Below are 9,514 nucleotides of genomic sequence, written 5' to 3'. Positions count from 1 at the left end.
TTTAAATGTTCCAGAGTTTTTCTTTTAGAACACAGAAAAGTACAGCCCAGTATAGGCCCTTCAGCCCACAATGTTGTGCTGACCTATTATCCTACAAAGATCAAACTACCCTGCATACCCTTTTATCTCCCTTTTCTTTAATCTTGCCTTTCCCTCTTTCTATCTGTCTCCTTTTTTTAAATCCTTTTCTTCTGCTTCTTTCCTTTTTCACTCTCTCTTTTTCCTTTCTTTCTCCTCTGTATTGTTGGGACTATATTTTATATGAATTAAGTGGGAAAACTGGAAGATAGAAGTTCACTATGACACTTTCTGGAATAAGAAGGGGTTATTGTCCTTAAGTTCTAGAGACTTGTGTTTGGAAGATGCTCTGGGGTCCTCTGCTAATGGTTAGCAAGCAACCCTGGCTGCATTGGCTTTAACTTTGGATACCTAGGGAGTCAGAGAAAGTATCAAAAGAAACATCAAAAGCAGTAAAGCTACAAAAGGTAAATCTTTCCAAATCTAGTTGAAATTTGGGAGTCATAAACGTCTATAGCACAATCAAAAGCAACTATCAAACTATTCCAGTCTCATTTTCCAGCACTTGTCCCATGGCCTTGCCGAAACGTCAGCTTTTCTGCTCCTCTGATGCTGCCTGGCCTGCTGTGTTCCTCGAGCTCCACAGTGTTATCTCTGACTCCAGCATCGGCAGTTCTTACTATCTCTCCGTGGCTTTGTCTGCCTTGGCATCACAAGTACACATCTAAATACTTCTTAAGTGCTATAAGGGTTTCTACTTCTACCAGCCTTACAGGTAGTAAGTTCCAGATTCCCACCATTTTCTGTTTTTCTCAACAAAGAATTTCCTTGGGTGTAGAGGGATCACACATCTATGGGGAAGAAGAGGCAGGTGGAGGCAGCAAACTAGAAATTTTGAAACTGATATAAAGTGTAAAAAGAATTGCTGATGTAAATAGGAATGGACTGCATTAGGGGAGAAAAAATATTGAGTCAAGGTAGGAAGAAATAAATTCCATAGGGCAGGGACAGTAGAAACAATGGGTCTGCCCAGGCAGTCATGCTTGTCGATTTTGAGAGGAAGATAGAAGTGGGTCATACATAGTTGGGGAACTGAGGTGGGAAGATGGGTGGGCCAGGGGTGGTGGTGGTGAGGCAGGAGATCCCCAGATGATGAGGTTAGTGAAACAATAGCTTGACGTTTGACAGGAGGGCCATTGTCCAGGGCAGATAGAAGGGGGTGTCTGAGACATAATGCTCAGTCTCCGTAAGATAGTGGTTGGTATACAAGACAACAACAGCAGTACCCTTGACAGCAAGTTTGATTAAAAAGTCAGGGTTGAGAAGACGGGGTGATGTCAGTTTAGAGAAAGCTATGTTTGAATGAGTGAGGAGAGTGGAGAAATTAATTGGACTGATACCATGTGGACAGTTCTGAATGAACAGGTCATGTGCAGTTAAGAGATATGAGGGAAGGGTCAAGGTGAATGGAGAATGTTGGAAGCTGGAGAGGGGGTCTGTCAGGGAGTGGAGTCTTGTCTAAAGAAATGGGTGCAGAAGTGAAGGTGATGAAAAATGGCTCAACATCATGTCATGCCCAAAATTCATTATGGTAGGGTGAGAAGGGATAAAACTAAGTCCTTTACTGAGTACAAATTATTCAGCATGAGAGAGCATGACACAATAAGATATAGGAGCATAATTAGGCCATTTGGCCAATTGAGTCTGCTCTGCCAATCAATTATGGCTGCTGTGTTTCTCAACCCCATTATCCTGCCTTCTCCCTGTAACCCTTGATCCCCTTATTAATCAAGAACCTATCTATGTCTTAAATACACATAATAACCTGGTCTCCACAGCCTTCCGCAGCAATGAGTTCCATAGCTTAAGCAGTCTTTGGCTGAAGAAATTCCTCCTCATCTCAGTTCCAAAGGGTAATCCCTTCACTCTGAGGCTGTGCTCTCAGGTCTTAGTCTCTCCCACTAGTGGAAACATCTTCTCCACATCCACCCTATCCAGGCCTCTCAGTATTCTGTAAGTTTCAATCAGGTCCCACCTCATCCCTCTAAACTCAATTGAGTCCACACCCAGAGTCATCAACTGCTCCTTATATGACGAGCCCTTCAACCCCGGGATCATTCTTGTGGACTCCCTCCAATACCAGCACATTCTTCCTTAGACACAGGGCCCAAAATTGCTCACAGTATTCCAAATGTTGTCTGACTAGAGCCTTATACAGCCTTAGCAGTACATTTCTGCTCTTGTATTCGAGCCTTCTTTAAATAAATGCTAACATTACATTTGCCCTTCTAACCGATGACTAAAACTGCAGGTTAACCTTAAGACAATCCTGAACTAAGAGTCCCAAGTCCCTTTGTGTTTCAAATTTCCAAAGTCTTTCCATATTTAGAAAATAGTCTATGCCTCTATTTTTCCTCCCAGATTGCATAAGCTTGCATTTTTGCACATTGTATTCCACTTGCCTCTTCTTTTCCCATTCTCCTAGTCTGTCCAAGTCCTTTTTGCAGCTTCTCTGCCTCTTGAACACTACCTGTTCCTGCACCTACCTTTGTCATCTGTAAACGTAGCAACAATGCCCTCAGTTTCTTCATCCAGATTGTTAATGAATATTGTGAATAGTTATGGTTCCAACACTGACCACTATGGAACTGCACTAGTCACTGGCTAGCATCCTGAAAAAGACCCTTTACCCCCACACTGTCAGAAGGTATGGTAAATAACCACACGACCCCAGGTATAGTCCAACAGATTTAATTGAAAACACAAGCTTTTGGAGCGTTGTCCCTTCCTGTGATTTTTGACCTTGTCCGACCCAGTCCAACACCAGAACTTCCACATCATAAATACCCACCAAGAAGTGGGGCTAGAGGAAGGGATGCCTTTACATTTCAATGGATAGGCTGGCCACATATCCATTACAAACCCATGAACTCGCTTGATTACCGTGACTATGCCTCCCCACCCTGCTTCTTGTCAGGACTCCATTCCATTCTCAAAGTTCCTGTCTCCATCAGACCTGTTCTGATGATGCCACCTGCTGCAAAGGATCCTCTGAAATATCCACCTTTTTCCTCAACCAAGGATTCCCCACCACTGTAGTTGACACATTACTTAGCCACGTCCAATACATTTCCTGCGTTTCTGCTCTCACCCCTTTCTTTCACTGCTATCAAGCAGTACCTGCTCATTAATCACCTGCTCAGTGACGCCCAGTTTGGGTTCTGCCAGGGCCACTCAGCTCCTGATCTCATTACAGCCTTGATTCAAACATGGACAAAGGAGCTGAATTCCAGAGGTGAGGTGCGAGTGACAGCCCTTGATATCAAGGCCACATTCAAAATAGTGTGGTATCAAGGAGCCAAACTCTCTGCTGTTTGGCGTCATACCTAGCACTTAGGAAGATGGTGATGGTTGTTGGAGGTCAGTCATCTCAACTCCAGGACATCTCTGCAGGAGTTCCTCAGGGTAGTGTCCTAGGCCCAACCATCTTCAGCTGCTTCATCAATGACCTACCCTCCATCATAAGGTCAGAGGTAGGGATATTCGCCAAAGATTGCACAATGTTCAGGACCATTCACGACTCCTCAGATACTGAAGCAGTCCATGTTCAAATGCAACAAGATCTGGACCATATCCAGGCTTGAACTGACAAGTAACAAGTAACATTCACACCACACAAATGCCAGGCAATGACCATCTCCAATAAGATACAATCTAACCACTACCCCTTGACATTCAATGGTGTTACCATCACTGAATCCCCCACTATCAACATCCTGGGGGTTATCATTGACTGGGAACGCAACTGGACTCGCCACATAAACACAGTGGCTACCAGAGCAGGTAAGAGACAAAGAATAATTCACCTCCTGACTCCCCGAAGTGTACAAAGCACAAGTCATCATCGAATGCTCCCCACTTACCTGGATGGGTGTAGCTCCAACAACACTCAAGAAGCTTGACACCATCCAGAGCAAAGCAGCCCGCTTGATTGGCTCTACATCCACAAGCATCCGTTCCCTCCACCACCGACGCTCGGTAGCAGCAGCGTGTACCATCTACAAGATGCACTGCAGAAATTCACCAAAGATCCTCAGACAGCACCTTCCAAACCCACTTTCGTTGAGAAGGACAAGGACAGCAGATACATGGGAACACCATCTTCAAGTACATCTCCAAGATATCACCACCCTGACTTGGAAATATATCACTGTTTCTTCACCATCGCTGGGTAAAAGTCCTAGAATTCCCTCCCTAAGGGCATTGTGGGTCAACCCATAGCAGGTGGACTGCAGCAGTTCAAGAAGGCAGCTCACCGCCACCTTCTCAAGGGCAACTACTAGGGACAGGTAATAAACGCTGGCCAGGCAACGATGTTCACGTTCCACAAATGAATGAAAAAAAACCCTCCCACAACTACAGGGTGCCCCAGCTAACTTTCCAGCTGCAAACAAAGGGTCATCAGCTGCCATTTGCTCCACCTTCAGCAGGATGTCATTGCCAGATACATTGCCCCTTCTCCTCCCTTGTCAGCCTTCTGCAGGGACCGTTCCTTCCAGGACACCCTGGTCCATTCTTTCTCCACTCCCAACAACACCCCAGGCACCTTCCCATGCAATCACAGAAGGTGTAAAACCTGTCTGTTTACTTCCTCCCTCCTCGCTAAAAAGGCCTCAGAAACACCTTCCAGGTGAAGCAGCGATTTACTTGAACTTCATTCAATCTTGTCTACTGTATGCAATGCTCACAAAGTGGTCTCGTTTAGCCGGTGGTGGTGGTGGTGGTGGTTGTGGGTTGTTGGGGGCGGGGAGTGCGTGGAAGAGAGGGGGAGATGAAACACAGATTGGGTAACTACTTTGCAGCACACCAGCGTTCTGACTGCACAAAATGACTCCAAGCTTCCAGTTGCTTGCCACTTCAAAACACTGCCACATTCCTGTGCTAACATTTCTGTCTCAGGCCGCTGTTGTGCTCTATTGAAGCTCAGTACAAGTTGGAGGAACAACACTTCATCCTCTAGCTTGGTAGCTCACAGTCCTCAGGCTCAACATTGAGTTTAACAATCGCAGATTGTAAATATTCTCCTCTGCATTCATTATTGTCCCCTCATACCTATAGGTCCTGTTTTGTATACATTACTTCCAGCACAGCCATCCCATTTTCAACCATTTCCACTTCTCGGTACACCCCGTCCAACATTTATTTCCCTCTTGGCTTATCATCAGCAATCTCTTTATTAGTCTCTCTTTTTTTCCCTTGTTCTTTCTTGGCATCATCTCAATGTACTCCACTCACTTCTTCCACAACCCCACATCACACCATTAACATAAATACCATCCTTACCCAACTGCTTTCAGTTCTGATGAATGATCACTGGACTTGCAATGTTAACTTGTTTTTCTTTCTACAGATGCTGCTAGACCTGTTGAGTTTCTCCTGCACTACCTCTAGATAACAGGCTATTGTAGACTGGGCATTGTGTAACAAGAAGTGAATAATTGACAGTCTATCTGTGCGAGGTTCCTCGAGTAAGGTGAGCATACAATGGTAGAATTCATCATTAAAATGGTCAGTGATGCGGTTGATTCTGCAACTAGACTCCTGAATCTAAATGAAGGAAACTGTGATGGTATGGTGCGTGAGCTGGCTTTGATAAATGGTGGAACATTACTTAAAGGGATGATCATAGAATCTATACAGTGTGGAAGCAGGCAATTTGGCCCATTGAGTCCATACCAACCGCCTGAAGAACAACCCACCCAAACCCACCCCAGTCCTGTAGCCCTGCATTTCCCATGGCTAACCCACCTAATCTGCACATTTCAGGGCACATGGGCAATTTAGTACGGCCAATCCACTCTAACCTGTATATCTTTGGATTGTGGGAGGAAACCAGAGCACTTGGAGGAAATCCATGCAGACATGGCGAGAATGTGCAAACTCCACATAGACAATCACCCTAGAATAATGACTTTTAAGCAACTCTTGGATAGGGACATGGAGGATAGTAAAATGTAGGGTATGCAGGGTAGATTGATCTTAGTAGGAGAATAGGTCAGCACAACATCGTGGGCCGTAGGGCCTGTACTGTCCTCTACTGTTCTATGTTCTATGTAGTAGAATCATAACCAGGTCCCTGCTGCAGTGAGGTAGAAGTGCTAACCACTGAGTTATTGTGCACCCTTAATAATAGTGGATAAGCAATGGCAAACGTTTAGATGACACTGAGATTGGTGGATTAGCAGATAGTGAAGGGGACTGTCGGAGAATGCAGCAGAATATAGATAGATTGGAGAGTTGGGCAGAGAAATGGCAGATGGAGTTCAATCCAGGCAAATGCGAGGTGATGCATTTTGGAAGATCCAATTCAAGAGCGAACTATACGGTAAATGGAAAAGCCCTGGGGAAAATTGATGCACAGAGAGATGTGGGTGTTCAGGTCCATTGTACCCTGAAGGTGGCAACGCAGGTGGATAGAGTGGTCAAGAAGGCATACGGCATGCTTTCATTCATCGGACAGGGTATTGAGTACAAGAGTTGGCAGGTCATGTTACAGTTGTATAGGACTTTGGTTCGACCACATTTGGAATACTGCGTACAGTTCTGGTCACCACATTACCAAAAGGATGTGGATGCTTTGGAGAGGGTGCAGAGGGGGTTCACCAGGATGTTGCCTGGTATGGAGGGTGCTAGCTATGAAGACAGGTTGAGTAGATTAGGATTATTTCATTAAAAAGACGGAGGTTAAGGGGGGACCTGATTGAGGTCGACAAAATCATGAGAGGTATAGATAGGGTGGATAGCAAGAAGTTTTTTCCCAGGGTGGGGGACTCAATTACTAGGGGTCACGATTTCAAGGTGAGAGGGGAAAAGTTTAAGGGAGATATGCATGGAAAGTTCTTTACGCAGAGGGTGGTGGGTGCCTGGAACGTGTTGCCAGCAGAGGTGGTAGAGGCAGGCACGATAGTGTCATTTAAGATATATCTAGACAGATACATGAATGGGCAGGGAGCAGAGGGATACAGATCCTTGGAAAATAGGCGACAGGTTTAGATAGAGGATCTGGATCGGCGCAGACTAGGAGGGCCGAAGGGCCTGTTCCTGTGCTGTAATTTCTTTGTTCTTTGTTCTTTGTTCTTTAAAGTGTACATGAAGGAACTGCAATAAATGTTAATTCTTGTCTGGCACAAGTTCTACTAAAGTATAGCCAATGCAGATTTTGGTATTGTGATGTCGTGTGACTCTGCTTACGTTCATTTGACCAAGCAATACACATGTGATTGCAGACAGATTGAAGACAAGAACCTAATGTTTTAGAGTTTCAGCTTAAAAAGGAATGAAGCACTGCCAATCCTATCAGGCAATCTTCCAATTGTGGAGTTGGGTACAAATGTGATTTTTTTTTACCCCATTCACCTTTCTGTAATTTAGTTGATCCTTCTGGTTTGCAACCAATACTATTGGTGAACTCCAGCTGCTTTAACTAGGTTCAATCAAGTGGTTTTCTGACTGATTTTGGTTTCAGTAATATGCACGTGAGAGATATTTTCCTAATCAACCTGTTTAGAGATGTTATAGCACACCTCTGGAGCAGGTGGAATTGAGTTGTGTCTCCGAGTGGTGGACTGAGAGTAGTGTGGATCTTGCAGCTGCTCCTACGATTGCAGGCTTATTCCGAGATTTACTCTTAGATTTCTTACAGTTAACATATTTCAGTAGTATAACGTTTTTTGCCTGATTTATCTTTGATACTTTTATCATTAAAATGTGTGTATTGTTTTTCAAACAGAGTTGGGCCAATGGAATTTTTGGAAAGGCCTTTACTTATTTTACTTTTAGATTTCTTACAGTTATTACATTTTGTTTTAATTCATTTTTGGTTTGTTTATATTCAAAAATGCAAAAAAAGACCCAACAAAAGCAAACCCCCCCCCCCCAGAAAAAGCATGTTTTTTTTCAAATGGAGTTCTGTTAATTGCTACTTTTTTGGATTTACCTACTTGTGAGAGGCTCAGTTTATTTTTCTCTTAGAATTATATGCATAGAAGAGAGAATTATTCTTAATATTACTAAATAGACATTTTAAATCGCAGAGGAGAGTGAGTTTTTTTTTAATGGAGCTTTTGGAGAGCCTACACATAGACAATTCTGGAGTGAGGTTTTTTTTTATATATCAGATGATTGAACACTATTTGCTGGACCACTTGAGGTTTTCTAAAATTTGACAGTTCAGCTAAATTGTTGATTTTGTTCAAGGTTTTATTTTTATTTCTAATTTTTTGCATGCTTAATATTAATTCTTTGGGCAAAGAAATATAGTTTATTTTATATAAGGTGCTATTTTAAGCTAGTTCTTTTTAGGCTTAATGTCATCAAGGGCATATGAAAGACAGAGTTAGATGGCTAGTAGATTTAGAGAAGTGATTACCAAGCAGGATCAGTCAGATAGATGGATGATTGTCAGGAAAGGTAAGAAGGTAGTTCAGAAGTCTTCCTGTGGCTATTTGTCTCTCAAACAGATATTCAATGTTGGGTAGGATAGTTTCTCGGGAAAATAGAAGAGACAGCCAGATCTTGGACGCTAAGAATGAATCTTATGTTAGATGAGGTTTGACAAAATTTAAAAGAGTAATTGTTATTGGAAATTGTCCTGTCAAGGATATAAACAGGAGATTCTGCAGCAGTGAGCATAAATCTACGATATTATGTTGCTTTCCTGGTGCTAGGATTAAATAAGTCTCAAAATGTTTGAAGCATATTGTTAAAGGGGAGAGTGAAAAACCAGAAGTTATTGTACATTTTGGTAGGAATGACATTTAAGGAAAAGATTAAAGCTTTACGGAGTGAATATAGAAAGTTCGTTAGATAATTAACTACAGAATGTCAAACGTAGTGAGCTCTGGTTTACTCCTGGTGCCAAACTCAAATGAGGAAAAGGATAAAAGAAATAACTCAATGGCTGTAGAGGTGGTGTAATGTTCAGGGATTTGGATTCTTGGATCACTGAGATCTCTTCAGGGGCAGAAAAGGCTTGTTCAAAAAGGATGGGTTTCACATGTACTGGAAAGGGACGAGTATCCTAGCAGTAAGATTTGTTAATTCCATTAAGGGAGACTGTGTAAGTTATTGGGGGGTGGTGAGGGAGGAGGGATCCTTAGTAGCAGATTAAATAGAAGCTAGATGAGAATGGTTTTGAATCTGAAAATAAGAAGTTAGTTAGAAAAGATAGACAAGACCAAGTCCGAGAATGAAATAACTCAAAAATTATATTGCATTTCTTTCAATGCAAGGAGACTCACAGGTAAGGCTGATGAGCTCGGCATGTTTACGAACATGGGATTGGGATGTCACGTTATTGCAGAAACTAGGCTGAGGGATGGACAGAGATAGTAGGAACTGCAGATGCTGGAGAATCCGAGACAACAAGGTGCAGGGCTGGATGAACACAGCAGGCCAAGCAGCATCATAGGAGCAGAGAGGCTGACGTTTCGGGCCT

This window comes from Rhincodon typus, chromosome 14 (genome assembly GCF_021869965.1).
Source record: "Rhincodon typus isolate 14 chromosome 14, sRhiTyp1.1, whole genome shotgun sequence".
NCBI lineage: Eukaryota > Metazoa > Chordata > Chondrichthyes > Orectolobiformes > Rhincodontidae > Rhincodon > Rhincodon typus.
Note: the sequence above shows the minus strand (reverse complement) of the source record.